The sequence below is a fragment of the Canis lupus genome, chromosome 32 (genome assembly GCF_011100685.1).
Source record: "Canis lupus familiaris isolate Mischka breed German Shepherd chromosome 32, alternate assembly UU_Cfam_GSD_1.0, whole genome shotgun sequence".
Lineage (NCBI taxonomy): Eukaryota > Metazoa > Chordata > Mammalia > Carnivora > Canidae > Canis > Canis lupus.
In genome coordinates, this window is record NC_049253.1 from 24,267,430 (window position 1) to 24,284,503 (window position 17,074).

At 34.9% G+C, this 17,074-nt stretch overlaps 1 protein-coding gene across 3 annotated transcripts in view; it reads right to left on the minus strand.

Annotated features, from left to right (window-relative positions):
- The window catches only part of GRID2 (glutamate ionotropic receptor delta type subunit 2), a 1,471,756-nt gene that overhangs the window by 1,131,256 nt on the left and 323,426 nt on the right, over positions 1 to 17,074 (minus strand). The gene's annotated exons all lie outside the window — the stretch shown is intronic.

Here is a 17,074-nt window from a genome sequence, read left to right on the forward strand (position 1 = left end):
AAATTTGCACCTGTCCTGGGAGCTCTCAGGGTTGGCAGGGGACAATGGAAGCTGCACTTAGACACTTTACAGAGCAGCATTATCATCCAATAATACAACCTTTGACATGTAACCATTTCACAGTATGCTGAAGCCTGAGAACATGAAAACCACTAGAATGTTCAACTGAAAATGTACAGATTCAAAGGCCAAAGTCTTTCTCTTCCCACACCGTCTCCTGTGACCCTGTGATATATCCTGGGTGATCGATGAGTAGAGGGTCAGCAAAGGGTTTAATACAAAGAACCTGGAACTTCTCCCCGCTAAACCCATATGACTCTTAACAAATAGCATCACGGGGTAATAATAATGTTCTGGATGAAGCATCTGAGGAATTTTTTTGTGGTTGTTGTTGTTGTGGTTGTTTTTCCCTAAACATCCTCTGACTTTAAACTTAGTGATAATATATACAATTTAAAGGCAATTACATTCGTCTGTAAATAAGCCAGAAAGGCTTCTACACTATGTCATCCTGGGACAGAGGCATGAACAGAGGAGTCCTCAGAGTGCTGCCTTGGAACCCTGCCACTCTGTGATGGCAGCTGGTGATTAATAATCTTTAACGAAATAGTAATTCAAGAGGGATTAAGCAAGCGCACAATACCTGCGATTTAAATAGTAAAACACAATTGTATAAACTAATTTTTAAAAGTCCCTAAAATATGTAATGGTCCTACAATTAGTTACTTGTATAATGTATGATAAAAAGCAGTCCAAGACACTCCACATATCCAATTCATGATTAATCTGATACTAATTTTCAATATCACCTTCCATTCATTAAATCAATCTTACCAATCCAGTTTTTGGAGTGAGGGGGTAACAGAAGGTACTCATCAACTTCTCTAACATAATGTATTCATACTGTTATTATGCAAATGTATATTGATAAATTGATGTTCACATGACAGAACCAGATACAATAAATTAAAACTGTGTTTAGTAAAGAAAATTATTTTTTTTGGATGAATTGATAGGAACATAATGAACTTGAAATTACTGATATATTGTAGATCAATTTCAATGATTGAAAATGTACTTCAAAAATGTTCGGGCAGCCCGGGTGGCTCAGCAGTTTAGCGCCGCCTTTGGCCCAGGGCGTGATCTTGGAGTCCCAGGATCGAGTCCCACCTCAGGCTCCCTGCATGGAGCCCATTTCTCCCTCTGCCTGTGTCTCTGTGACTCTCTCTGTGTCTCTCACGGATGGATAAATAAAATCTTTGGGGCTCTCTTTTAAAAATCTTTAAAAAAATGTTCGTTATGTTCAAGGTTTAGAAATGTGATATAATAAAAATTAGTTAAAACACTATATATTCTTCTCTATTTTTACAAGAATTTTTAAAACTATTCTTTTTCTAAACACATAAACTTGTACAAGAAGTTTTAAAAAAAATCTGTCTCCTAGCTTAACTAAAATAAAAACAAAACAAACTCATAAACACTAATCCTTAAGTAAAAAATCAAAAAGCCTTTCCAAAAATAACAGAAGTCTTCCTTAACAAGTTCACAGGAAATAAAGAGTATGTTTTTATATTTAAATTTGATGAAAACATAATAAAGAAATAAAACTTCAGTAGAAGATACAGCAAGTACATCCAAGTTACAAACATCCAACTTCTGAGGGCAGCTGAGAACTTATCTTTAGTGTTAAGGGTACCAACAAAAAAAAAAAAAAAAAAAAGTTGCTACCTTCCTTCAGCCTTCATAATTAGAAAACAAAGGTTTGAAGTCAACTCCAAATGTTGCTTACTCAAATGTCCTGCTTCCTTTCAGGCAATAAATGCTAAGTATGTTTGTGCCTGAGGATTTTTACCACTGTTTCTTTTTATGTCTGGAGACTTTGGCTCAGATTCCAACCAAACATAGTAGTTCAAAACAATTAAGTATTCTCACCCAGATCCCTATTTCTCCGCATCACAAAATCAGCACACACTTGGCATTCCTGGCACCTCTTGGCGCTGTGACTGTTGGTCAGAACTGAGAAGCTCTAGCAATGCAGTGTGGGGAAAGCTTCTTTACTGCAGCTGCCAACACTTCTGTCTGACCCAGTGAATCAACTTAAATCTCTGTTTCCTCTCTCTCAGCAAAAAATGCACATGAACTGAATTCTATTTTAGATATATTTATTGTTGTTTACTGAAATATAAGATATGTGATGTTTCAGTATGGTTCGGATGTCTAAAAAAAAAGAAATATTTTGTTTCATGTAACTGTTCTTTTTTTTAAGATTTTTTAATTTATTTATTCATGAGAGACACAGCAAGAGAGAGAGGCAGAGACACAGGCAGAGGGAGAAGCAGGCTCCATGCAGGGAGCCTGACATGGGACTCGACCCCGGATCCTGGGATCACACCCTGGGCCAAAGGCAGACGCTCAACTGCTGAACCACCCAGGCGTCCCTCATGTATCTGTCCTTAAAACTTTTTCCTGAAATACTTCCCTAATGGTAGATTCTTCCATCTTATTTAAATAGAGGAAAATATGTGCCCCAAACACTGCTTTGACTACCTCCACAAATTGATGTTTACCAAAGTAATTACTCAGAATGTTAATCAGGATTAGTCACTTAAAAAAAAAAAAAAAAAGATTAGTCACTTGCCTATGTTTATTTCTTCCTGACAAATGTGTTTATTGTCTACTCTCTGGTAGTGAACTGTCCTCCTTAGCTTCGTAGCATCATAAGAAGACATCTGGGTTGTACTTAATAAAACATGGATTTTTCAGGTGCAAAAGGGCATGTGTGCTAATAACCTGAAGTGTTAAGCAAATGGAGTACTTTGTGGCAGATACATCTTTGGAACTTTTAAGAGTGCCCTAGGAACAATAAAGTTACAATGTTCAGTTCTGCCATGATTCTGTTATCCCTCACCTTGGAAAACATTAAAAATGCAAATTAAAAAATTTGATGTGAATGAATAAAACATAAGACTCCTTTGTCCGTTTATAATACTGTCGATTGTGGTAAAAACAAAGATGAGAGGTAAACTCCTGCTTATGTGTTTCAGTCCACCAAATTTCATCTTTGTGAAAGTGATCATCTTTATGGTAAATTCATATATTGATGGTGTCTATATTCCCCCAGCATCAGAAAATGAAATTAGTAGAATTAGCTGGCAAAACATTTGGATAATCTTTGTGTTATTCAGAGTAATGTTAGCTAAGTTTAGGACAAAATGGTTGGGATTTTTATAGGCTTTTATATTTATTATGCCCTAAAATTTAATTTATGGAAATTCTGATGTATTGAAAATGTAAATACATCAGAAATATGCTACACCAAAAATCATTATTTGCTCTCCCAAAAACATCAAACTTATAGATAATTCAGACTTTATGACTCATAATTCAAAGATTTTCTGGGTCATAAAACTCTTATTTTCTGTCTACAATATTGTAAATAAAGGTTAGCTCAAGAATAGTATAAAACAGAAAGAGAAGGTACAAAGAAATAAACAGGACACTGAATTTTAGAATTCATGGTTTAATTTAACATAAAATTTGCTGATACCTAATATAAAATGAAAACTTGTCTCCTCCTTCCTCCTTTCACCTTTTTCTTTTTGGTCCTTTTTGCTGTTCCTCCCAGGAGTTCTAACATCTACCCTGTGTGATTATACTGGAAGCCCAAATTTCCAAATTTTATCTGTGTTTTCAAAAAGGCAAAGTCTGCAGTAAGCTTATCTAGGGATTTGGTATTTCATCTCTTGCCTCAATTCTGATGTCCTCAGTTACCATTTATTCTTCTTATTGTATCTTGGCAGTGTGCAATTTTACTTTGCTATATAGATATGAGGGGATGAATTTAAACTGAATTTTAAAATAACTTTGCCAAAAAAAAATAATAAAATAAAATAAAATAACTTTGCCATGTCAGGAACATTGTGAAAGTTGTTAATTAAGCAAATATACTTAGTGAGTTTGTCAATTATTTTCAATGTATAAGCTGCAGTCATGGCCTTTGAATTCCTAAAGGAAGAAGAGGTTAAGAAAGGAGTTAAAATACAAATTTAGAAACTCTTTCAATGGAAAAATAAATATGCAAACTGGCTATTTAAGAATTATTTAGGAAAGTGTTCTCTAGCTATATGGATAATAGTCTAATTCCATTAACAGCTCATTGTACCAGCAAGGATGCTAAAAAGTGAAAATTTAAAGACCATGTTTAGAATTTAAAGTGCAAAACCTTCAAATTTGAATGACCTTTCCAAAAGCAAACGCATGGAAGTATCTGAAATTCTGAACATCAAGGAAGTAAATCTTAAATACAACAAAGCATCATTATTTCAAACAATTATTAAAATCTGGTCACTCTGCAAAATTTTAAATGTCAAATTGTATTATTTGTAAATAATTAAAGGAAAATAAAGTGTTTTCTTAGAAAATAATTGAACACAAAACATGCATTTATAATATCCTTGAAAAGTTACCAAAGCATTCATTTGTTGTTGTTGTTGTTATTGTTTTAACATTCTCTCTTGCAACTAAATGAAATACACATATACCAATTTAGACAACAGATTTTGTGGTTTGAAATTATATTTGACAATATCCTCAAAATCTATTCATTATTTATCTTTTCATGCAGAGTTGAGGATATGTATACAGACATCAACGTTACCCAATGTTAAAAAAATTCAGCTACAGCTCAAAACCCCTAAGTACAAATGACACTTCTGTCCCATAATCACAGAATTTCTGGTCAGAACAATATTTCAAAATAATTAAAGTTCAACACCATATTTGTAGGTGAAATAACTCAAGTATAACAAAATGTTTCATCCAAGCCCTGACAAACGACAGAATGTTTCTAGGGCTCAATAACCAAACACTAAACCCCGGGGCTCTTCATTATACCACTTTCTAAATCAAGGTTTAACCACTAATTATCCCAACTCTGAGTTACTTTCTACTCTTCCCTCTGGCAGTGCTGTGACTCTGTTGTGAGGTCCATACTGCTTGGAATAGTGCTTTGTTATCTCAAATATGATCTGATTAATTGACTCAGAGAGCTCTGTCCAGATATTTCAAATCTTAGGAAATTTAGAGAACATTATAAAACTCATTACTTCAGAAAGACAGAACAAGAGATAGGAAACAGAGTAAAAGAGAGTGAGAAAATTATCTTTTCTAACTTTATCTCATCGTTACTCACTATATAAAAGCTGGAAGTATTTCCTTTCTGGAAAATGATATTCCCTTAAGATATGAGCTTTGCCACTTACTTCAGTTCACAATTACAATGCAGTGAGTACCTTAATATTCCACATGCATATTGCCTCCAATTAGATTATAGTTAAATTAGTCAAATTAAGTAAACTTGCATAGTAGAACTTACTATTTTTTTCCAGCCTCTGTAATGTGTTTCCTTCACATGTCTCTCTTTTGTCAATGCTTAATTCCATCAGCATAAAATATCTCATTAGAAGAAACTGCCTATTAATGTTCTAAATACCTATTTTTGTTAAGAATAAAGATAAGACACAATCCATGCTCTAAATAAATTTCAGGTCTAGTGAGTTAGAACCAAGAAAGAAGTTGATGATATGATACAGGAAAACAAGTCTAGCATTCAGCACAGGATGCTGTGAAAGACCCGAAAAGAAGAAGCCAAAGAAAAACATATCAGGGGGATCCCTGGGTGGCGCAGGGGTTTGGCGCCTGCCTTTGGCCCAGGGCGCGATCCTGGAGACCCGGGATCGAATCCCAAGTCGGGCTCCCGGTGCATGGAGCCTGCTTCTCCCTCTGCCTGTGTCTCTGCCTCTCTCTCTCTCTCTCTCTCTCTCTGTGTGACTATCATAAATAAATAAAAATTTAAAAAAATATCTGGAAAACATATTAGGTTAAAGAAAGCTTTGTATGCAGGAAAGGTTTTAGAAAGAAAATGGCAGTTGAGCAATTATTCAAGTGTGAGAGATTTTCAGTGAGGCAGGAAAGAGGGAAAATTGTTCTTCCTGCCCTACGACCCAGCAATTGCACTGCTGGGGATTTACCCCAAAGATTCAGATGCAATGAAACGCCGGGACACCTGCACCCCGATGTTTCTAGCAGCAATGTCCACATAGCCAAACTGTGGAAGGAGCCTCGGTGTCCATCGAAAGATGAATGGATAAAGAAGATGTGGTTTATGTATACAATGGAATATTCCTCAGCCATTAGGAACGACAAATACCCACCATTTGCTTCAACGTGGATGGAACTGGAGGGTATTATGCTGAGTGAAGTAAGTCAATCAATCGGAGAAGGACAAACATTATATGGTCTCATTCATTTGGGGAATATAAATAATAGTGAAAGGGAATAGAAGGGAAAGGAGAAGAAATGTGTGGGAAATATCAGAAAGGGAGACAGAACATAAAGACTCCTAACTCTGGGAAACGAACTAGGGGTGGTGGAAGGGGAGGAGGGCGGGGGGTGGGGGTGAGTGGGTGACGGGCACTGAGGGGGGCACTTGACGGGATGAGCATTGGGTGTTATTCTGTATGTTGGCAAATTGAACAGCAATAAAAAATAAATTTATTATTAAAAAAAGAAAGAAAATTGTTCTTCCAAAAAGATCAAGTACACTTGCAAGTGGAAAAAAAAGAAAGAAGAAAGAAAGAAAGAAGAAAGAAAGAAAAGAAAGAAAGAAAGAAAGAAAGAAAGAAAGAAAGAAAGAAAGAAAGAAAGAAAGAAAGAAAAGAAAGAAAGAAAGAAAGAAGAAAACTCATGGAGATGTAAAATGATGAGTCTAGAAATTCTAAGTAATTCATGATACGTGCAAGGCAGAATGAAAACAGAGATGGGATGAAACATAAAAATGGAAAGTTGAGCTATGCAAATATCAGAGAAACATTTTTTAAAGATCTCTATTCACTCTACACATATATAAACAGAACAGTAGAAAAATGGCTAAGTATTATTTAACTGATTTCCTTATAGCTTACTGTGTAAAATGACAGATTTCTAACTCAAGATCCCACAGTATGACCTTAGACAATATTACAAGTATGGAAATGTTTTACACTACCAATGAACCACCGTTTTATCACAGTGTTACAATCATCTAAACTTAGAAATAATTCTAATAGTACTTTCTAAATGGATTCTTAAAAGCAATACATTCAAATTTAGAAAATGCTGAAGAATAATATAATTACTTCCATTGTGCTATTGTGAATAAACACCTACACTTTTGTTTATCCTCAATGTTCTTCCAAATAAAGAAAAAAAATGAAAATGCATTTTAAAAACTATGCCCCTCAGTTATTTTAGTGATCTACTACTCCGTTATTAAAATCCACCCCAAATCTATTTTTTATGTCTAGAACACATTTCCCCAAATGCACACTACTAGGCTTGTGTCTTTTTCTATTCATCACATTCTCTATGTATCATTATAAACCCATAACAGGCATTCTGGCTATTTGAGAAGAAGAAATTGCACCTGACAGCAAGAGGTATGTTATATCCAATTCAATTTCCACCATTTTTGACACCTTTCTGAAAATCCCAGTGCTTAATTGAATACCTAGGGGTGTTACATGTGAAACACTTTGAAGTATTTCAATGGGGGATGATTTACAGCAATATATAAGATGACAGGCGTGTACTGAGAAGGCTTGAAATGATCTTATGTGGTATACACTGAGATGGAGTACCTGACACCAAAATAATATTTATTACATCCCAGAGGATTAGACATAATCAAAAACTCAGACTCCGATGCCTATATATTTTGTAAATCTGAGGGTATAGGACTGACCTTTTTTTTAAGCACATGTAGGAGGAAAAAAATTCCATGGGTTGATAAAGTACACATTAAAAAAATCAAATACAGATCAATGTACACAAAGGCATTGTGGAATATGTGCTATTCCATATTCGGTATCATTTCCTCTGTATTAATGGCATTTGGTGAGCCCTATGATTATGATAAACATTTAAGAAATGGTCTAAGGGGGATCCCTGGGTGGCGCAGTGGTTTGGCGCCTGCCTTTGGCTCAGGGCGCGATCCTGGAGACCCGGGATCGAATCCCACCGTCGGGCTCCCGGTGCATGGAGCCTGCTTCTCCCTCTGCCTATGTCTCTGCCTCTCTCTTTCTGTGTGACTATCATAAATAAATAAATTAATTAAAAAAAAAAAAGATTAAAAAAAAAAAAAAAGAAAGAAATGGTCTAAGGATCCCTTGGTGGCGCAGCGGTTTGGCGCCTGCCTTTGGCCCAGGGCGCGATCCTGGAGACCCGGGATCGAATCCCACGTCGGGCTCCCAGTGCATGGAGCCTGCTTCTCCCTCTGCCTGTGTCTCTGCCTCTCTCTCTCTCACTCTGTGACTATCATAAATAAATAAAAATTAAAAAAAAAAGAAATGGTCTAAATGTTTATAAAGGATGTGCATGCTGGCTCTAGAGGGTTCTAGGGAAAGCAGGCTCCTCCCAGATAGCTCGACAACACTGGCAGGCCTATGGAGACTAAAGACACCCTTTCTTTAATGAAAAAGATGCAGATGAATTACTACTCTGTTAAAGTACAGAAAAACAACAAATACATAAAAGTACATGTAAATACATATATTTACATATAGGGATATTTGTATGGGTAGTTATAATGTAAAGCAGGAATTGGCCATCCTAGGTTCATTAGGTCAAACGTGAATATGTGTTTTCCATAATTGTGCGCTGCTGTAGAAAAACATCAAAACTGCTATACTTTGCATTTAATTTGCAATCTATTTTTAAAAACCTGTTTTTTAATATCAAATTCCTGACTAAATATGAAAGGACTGAAACCAAAAATGCATTATACATACCTCTTCAATAGTCACCTCTCACACTCAAGTAATGAATTAGAATAAATTGCAACAAAGAAAAAATGAAAAGCAAAGAACTTAAAAGACAATACAAGATTTTGGTTGATTTTGGTTGATATGGGAAGACTAGAATACTAACAATGAATTTAGCAGAATAGGAGTCTCCACTGAAATGCCTACAAAGGGAGAAACAGTAAGAGATCCAATTGCCCTCAGACAACCCTTGAGAATCCTCACTTGGAAGCATTAGTTCCACAGCAATTATGTGTGAGGGGGCACAGATGAAAGCAAAAATATTTCTTTTTTTAAATATTTTATTTATTTATTCACGAAAGATAGATGAGAGAGAGAGAGAGAGAGGCAGGCAAAGACACAGGCAGAGGGAGAACCAGGCGCCACGCAGGGAGCCTGACATGGGACTCAATCCCAGGTCTCCAGGATGAGGCCCTGGGCTGAAGGCGGCGCTAAACCGCTGAGCCACCCGGGCTGCCCCAACAAAAATATTTCATAACAGTGAACAGAGTGGTGGAAAATTTCCAGTCTCCTTCTTAATCCTGCACAACTGGCACATTCCTTACCTCTTATTCTCCATTGGAGAATTCTATCTGGAGAAAATAAATGGTAGTGCCCAGTAATCATGGACACTAGCAAAAACCTAGCATCCTATTCCTACTGCCTGTTGTGGGAGCCTATTGTTGTATTTTCAGGAATTTGGTAAGTGGTATTAAACACAGCCATTATTAAAACGTAAATTATATAAACTTTCAATTAAGTATGTTATATTAAAGACAAAGACAGTAAATCCAAAACTCTTGCATTCCCAGTTATTTTACTATTAGCTATGCCCTTGACATTATTTTGTCTGTCTATATGGTAGAAATACTATATATTACTATAAGAATATATGAATATGAATGATGAATATCAATATATGAATATGAATATCAAGTATATAGCTAATAGTTTTAGGTATTAGGGTTATCAATGATTCATTTATTCCTTATCATTTTGTATCTTACAAAATTGTATCCAATAAGTATAAATTGCATTGGCAAAGAAAATAGGCATTATTGCCATAAAGTCTGTTTCTTTACTACTGTGTGTTACTATCTCTCAATATGAATTGAAACACAATCTCCTTGGTTCCAATTTGAAAACCTCCTCACTTTCTGATAGCTGATTTAGAGCTCCAAAATAAATCCTTAACAATATTTTGAAGAGAAATTCAATTTGAGCTTTCCAATCAAGAAATGCTTGGTTGTCATAAATTTTCCAATCCAAAGAAACTCTATGCTAACCACAATCATAACAGAAACTTATACTACTCTACTATTTGACCAAATAATATGAATTAATAGATATTAATGCTATAAATTAAAATAGGCAATAAAACTATGGAAGATCATTTATAGCATATTGTTATGAATGAGGCACTAGAGTCAGACTGACTGAGATCAAATTCTCTTATACTTAACAATGTATGGATTTCGCCAGCTTACTTCACTCCTGTGTGCCTTGTTCCCCATGTTAGATGTGGATGATTATAGTACTACTTCATAAGACTGTCAGGATTAAATGAACTACTTCATAGGACTGTCAGGATTAAATGATGCAATATGTATGGAGACTGCAGACTAGGACCTGGTAGATAATAAGCCTTTATTACTTAATGATTCTAAGTTATTGTGTTGATTCTGCTGATTTGTTGACCATGCTGCTCTCACACTGAATTTTAGGTAGAATAGAAAAACTTTCTAAAAGATATTCCGAAATTCAGAATACCACAATCAATGACATCTCACATAGTAAAATATAAGGAACAGCTTTACTAAGTATGTGTTCCATGTGTACATATATGTGCTGAAAGAAGGGACTGTTGATTGACTCAATCTCTAGATATTAAAGTCCATTTAAAACCCATATAAGGTTTTGGGGCACCTGGATGGCTCAATAGGTTAAGGAGACACCTTTGGCTCAGGTCATGATCCCGGAGTCCCTGGATCAAGACCTCTTGTTGGGCTCCCTGCTCAGCAGGGAGTCTGCTTCTCCATCACCCCTTGCCTCTTCCCCTTCTATCTCTTGGTCTCTCCCTCTCTTGCTCTCAAATAAATAAAATCTTTTTTTTTAAAAGAAAGCTATTTAAGTGTTAATCTACCTTGAAAAGCTTCATATACTCAGATGACTATTAATTTGCTTCTCTATAGATAGCAAGCCTCTCTTTAGGAAGCACTTTAAATCTCTGAAACATTGTTCTGTTAACTACAGGAGAAAAAAGTGACTATTACCACATTATGGCCATTTGCGCATGGGTTCATTTATATTCTGTAGTTCAAACCAGAAATATGATGATGAATATTAATTTGTTTCCTATACATGGTAAGCCTCTCTTTAGCAGAAATTTTAAAACTCTGAAACATTGCCTTGCTATTATTACTTTATAGTCATTTGTGCAGGGGTTCATTTATTTTCAGTAGTTCAAGTCAGAAATATGATGATGGATGATGATCTTTCATAGCTATTGGTTACTGAGTATCTATTTTATGCCATTTGCTTTTATGTTTTTTTCTAATTTTTATTAAAAAACTTATTCCTAAAGACTAAACTTTAAATGACTATGCCTATTATCACTATATAAATTTTACAGATGGGGAGATTGAAGCTTATACAGAGAATTAATATCTACAGGTTTAGAGCGGGTAAAAAAATGTGACTAAACTGAAATTTGATCTTACTGTTTCTGATCAGTCTTGAGAACTGGAGCTAGGCCTGTGTGTCTTTGCATAGTACTAGAAATTTTAATGTACGAGCCATAATATTAATATTAAATAGATGTATTAAATCTGGCACTTTGCCATATATATGGCATTCACACATGATTGATATATATGGCTCAGAAGTAACATTTTCAAAATGCTAACCACAAATTTAAGCCACATCATATGGCTCTATGTTTAAAATATGATGGTGAAATCCCATATACAGGGGAATTTTATGGGGCTACAAGTCTAAGCAAATAAAAGTTGATAAAAATGAGAATCAAGGATACCTGTATTTCTCAGTTAGTTTAGCATCTGCCTTCAGCTCAGGTCATGATCCCAGGGTCCTGGGATCGAGCCCTGTATCAGGTTCCCTGCTCAGCACAGAGCCTGCTTCTCTCTTTTCCTCTGCTGCTCCCTCTACTTGTGTGCTCTCTGTCTCTCTCTCTCTCAAATAAATAAATATATATATGTTTTAAAACAAGAGAATCAAAATATGTGCAAAAATTAGGTTATATAACTCTGTTCAAAACATTATTAAATATTCTCCCTCACCCTTTAACACAGCTTGTTTTGAAACAATTGACAAAAATTATAATCATCAAGTTTATGGCATACAATTTCAGCTATGTTCATAGATAAAGTATTCCTGAATAATGCATTCATGGAAAAAATTGAATTCCAACTCAATGGTGCCGCCTTTCTCATAAACAGAAGGATGCGACTATGTGGGTGTTAGTGGTGCCACAGCATTTACTATGGTAATTACTCCAGGATAATCATAGCAAAAGAAAAAAAATCTTGCCTACATGAGCAGAATCAAGTTCTTCTTCAAGCTATTCTGGTATGAACACATGCCACTACCATCTCTGACTACTAGAATTTACACATCTTATGCCACTGGAATAAAATCTCCTCAGGGGAGGGATGATCACAGATGGAGATCTTTATATTTCCAGAACTTAGCTCCATGTATACATATATCTTTCTTAAGTTAATAACTAAGTAAATAATATAGTTATGTTTCATGTGAGCTGAAGGTATCTCTTTTATTACCCAGGTCAGAGAAGATAAAGTCTAAAGTCTGTTTCTTTCTGAGTGCTTAATTATTATTATGCTGCACACAGTTCACATTTGGAGTAAGCAGACCATATATATGTATAATGAATAAATCATATATTTTGCATCCTCAATAATTAAAGTTTCTATATAATAACTCTTAAATATTCTTTTGCAGCAATTAGTCCGAAATCCTTAGATTTTTATTAGGTTCTTGCTGATCACTTTAAAGTTTATGTAAATATTAACTCAGACAAAATTTTTTTTTCATATTCCAAAGCTTCCCAATGGTGCTAAACTTCATTTATTTGAACTAATGAACCCTTTTTGGCAGAAACAGAAGCTTCAGTTCTAGGATAGCATGGGACTGCATGCTGATGAATATGGGATTTAAAAGTAAACACCATCACTTAATAGATCATATAGACTTTACAATCAATCACCTACTAGAATCTCACAATAAGCCTGAAAAGTCATTTAGGCATTTTTTAATCCCCATTTTACAATTCAGGAATATTTGCTTAGAGAAATTACTTAAGAGCCAGATCCCAAAACAAGACTTTCGCTTTAAGACTCCAAGTTTGAGGTACTTTTCACTTCACCAGTTTAGATGATGAAGATGATTGTCCCAGAACCAAGAGCTAAATAATATACTCCATATATTACTACAGAATAAATGAAGTCTTTTAAATGTCCTCAGGGAATCTCTTTACAGAGATTAGTGTTCATTGTGAACAAATAAATTCTGGAAAAATCACAAGGGAAATACCAGAATTACTTCAAAAATTCTAAACCTTTTACTCTTCTCATTCTTACCATTCTCTTTTACAATATATGTCTTAAATATTCACATGTGGACTTAACAAAAACAAAGAAAATGTAGAAACAGCATCTATACCGAGAAAAATCACTTTCCCTTCCAATGGTTCATTCATTCACAAGACTTCTTATAATTGTTAGAAAAGTTCTGAAAATAATACCTAACCATAAAAATAAAAAAATACTAAAATTTTGACCTTCTATTATGTTGATAAATTCCTAATACTACTGGAGAATCCCATGAAAGTCATTTTATAGAATCTCTTACAGATTATCAAGTTGACTCAAAAATATTTTCAGCCATCCTAATCGACTCGCCCCAGAAGCATTTCCAAAACGTTCCCATTCTCCATTGCATCTTTCAATGTCCCATCGCCTTAAGTATCACTGAGATGATTATAATTACTTCCTATTAATTTCCTCAATTTTCCTCTCTGTATAAACAAATATGATTGTTCCAGTAACTCCACTGTTCCGTATTTACCAAAACATCCTGTTTAACACCTTTCTAAACCAAATTGCTGTCATAAATCTCTTTCTTTCCCCCCACCTCCTCCCTCACTATCTCCCTCCCTCTCCATTATGGGTATTTTTCTATTCAATTCAAAATACTCCCATCATGTGTTCAATGTTCTACTAAACTGTAGTTATTCTTGTACATATAACTATATCATCAAACTTTGAAGAAAAAAGTCTACTCATGGTGTTCAGTCTTTCCCATCCTCTGACTCTTTCCTTGGACTGATTTTCCATCAACACCACTAACGTTATAAGGAAAATACTTCTCAAATGTAATTCACCTCTAGAATCCATAGACCTTTTATATTCCTCACTCAAACAACATTCAATGCCAGTTAAGATAACTGCCCCCAAAAGAAGAATTTTCTCCTTAGAAATAATGATCTCCACTGGTTCTTCTTTCTAATCTTTATTTTTTTTTAAATTTTTATTTATTTATGTTAGTCACACACAGAGAGAGAGAGGCAGAGACACAGGCAGAGGGAGAAGCAGGCTCCATGCACCGGGAGCCTGACGTGGGACTCAATCCCGGGTCTCCAGAATCGCGCCCTGGGCCAAAGGCAGGCGCTAAACCGCTGCGCCACCCAGGGATCCCCTGGTTCTTCTTTCAATTTCAAAGTTGTTCTTTCTTTTTTCCCCTTCTCACGAAATGTAAGTATTGGCTATGATATATCACTGGGTTTCTCTCCTCTTCTACATTCTTCTTTGTCAATTTCACCCACTATTAGCTTTAACTTTCCCCTCCAGATAATATGGTCTTAAACCGCTGCTCCAATTCTTCTATAGGGGTTCCAGTTCCATCTTCCAGTTGCATCCTGATACCTATGTTCAGAGAGGCATTAAATTTCAACTCTGATGCTTATTAACTATTAATTTTGGTTAAGTTGACTAACCTCACCTCCTTAGTTTCTTAATATCTGCAAAGGCCTGTGTGAAGAGTAAATAAATAATTTATGTAAAACTCATACAACTGTATCTGTTCACAGCAAGAATTCAATAAATGTTACCATTTACATTTACTTACTCCATATATGTCTTTCCTTTGGTGCTCCTTATTTGTTAATTGTATATTTGTCTAGTTCTAAAGGCCAAAAGCTAGAAATCTTTGGCCCCAGAATTATAACAAGGTACCAAGTCTTCCTGCAGTATAAAGTATAGATTCAGAACAGCTCATCTTTTCTCCTTACACTACAGGTATCCAAGTCTGAGAACTTATTTACTCCCCTCAACTGTTTTAAAAGATTCCCAACTGGTTTCTCTGATTTCAAATTCCTGATCTCTAATCTATCACTTATACTGTGGTAAGCTATTTTCTTTATCTCAAAGTGTGTGTGTTATACGTGTGTGCCTATGTGTATAAACTGTCATCCCAGCATGCAAACCCTTTCATATTTTGCTACTTCCTGAGACGTTAATTCAGAAACTTTAGCTTTATATTCAAAATCTATTACTAGCTTATTTCAATCTACCATGCTAATTTTATCTGGTCTTTAAAATAGGTAAAGTTCCAGACAAACTAAACTATTGACTGATCCTTATCCATAGTTCACTTTTCTAATATTCCTCTCTTTGTCTGCATTACCCTGATAAGGGAATTTCACATACTACTTCCCATTCATGGTTTTTCTAAAATGATACTGCTGCCATAAAAACAATATTATGGTCTAAAGTTCTCCACGGCTTCTCTAAAGAAAAAGTGAGAAAGGGTGCAGAACTTCACAAATGGTAAAGTGTGGAACTCAGTCAATCTCATCCTCAAAAAGCAATGATAAAACTAGACAGAACTGACACGCACAAAAAAAGAATACTTCAGGGTTCTTAGTTCTTAGTTCTTGACTAAGGTTATACAACAAATTGAAAATCACCTGTTCAAAATTTAAAAAAGAAAGAAAAACAAAAATAGAAAAAAAAACTTACTAAACATTATATAAGAAGAGTGAGTCCATATCATTTTAGCCTCTTACTCAACCCCAGTCTTCAGCTTCATTAAAAAGATAGTTTTAACAGGCAAGGAAAAAGATATGAAAACCAAAAGCTTCATGCCAGGAGGAATTATTTGGTTCAGAGTAGTGTATGGGAAAAATCGTACTTAGGGGTTTCATAGAAAATGATAATCATCTTAGTATCAAGCAGTCGAGGAAGGTCATCATCTTTGCAAACCTGAGATTGCAATACATATTTGATCAAGCAACACACCAGAAGACTAGCAAGAAATTTGACAAGGAGATCTGGGTCTTGTCATAGTGGGACCTGATAAACTCCTGTAAATCCCATCAATTTCCTCAACAAGATAAAGAAATATATTGAAAACGTATAGTTAACCATATACTCAAATATGAATCACTAAATGTTTTCCATCTGAGACTGGAAAAAGAAAAGGTTTTCTCCACTCAAAGTTCTATTCAACCCTGCACTAGAGGGTCTAGCCAGGGCAATCAGGAGAGAACAAAAACATTAAAAGACATCCATTTTAGAAAGTGGATTAGAAAAAAAAAAAAAAAAAAAGAAAGTGGATTAGAAGAAAGAAAGGATTAAAACTCTTTGTTTGTAAAGAAATCCCAAAGGATACATGAAAAACTTCTAGAACAAATAATTGAGTTCATTAAGATCACAGATGACCAAATCAGTATATACATAAAAATATATGTGTGTGTGTGTATGTAGAACAATCTGATAATAAAATTCAGGAAACGATTCCATTCACGATATCATCAAAATGAATAAAATCCAAAAATATGAATACAATCCCAAATAATAAATGAAAAGTGTAGCCTTGTAGAGTGAAGACCAGCAAATAATAGAAAAATAATATTTAAGTGGATCTAATTCATAGAAGAGAAAACAATATTATCAAGATGGCAATCTTCTTCAAATTGATCTATAGATTCAACATAATCCTCACCAATTTCCCAGCAGGCTATTATGAAGAAATTTAAAGTTGATCCTAATCTAACATAAGAAAATGGGATGGACTGAATAGTCAAATGTAAGTCTGAAAAAAAAAAAAAAAAGGAAAATTCACATTTCTCAATTTCAAAACTAACTATAAAGCCACAATGTGTTACTGGTATAAGGACAGGCACCTATATCAACTGA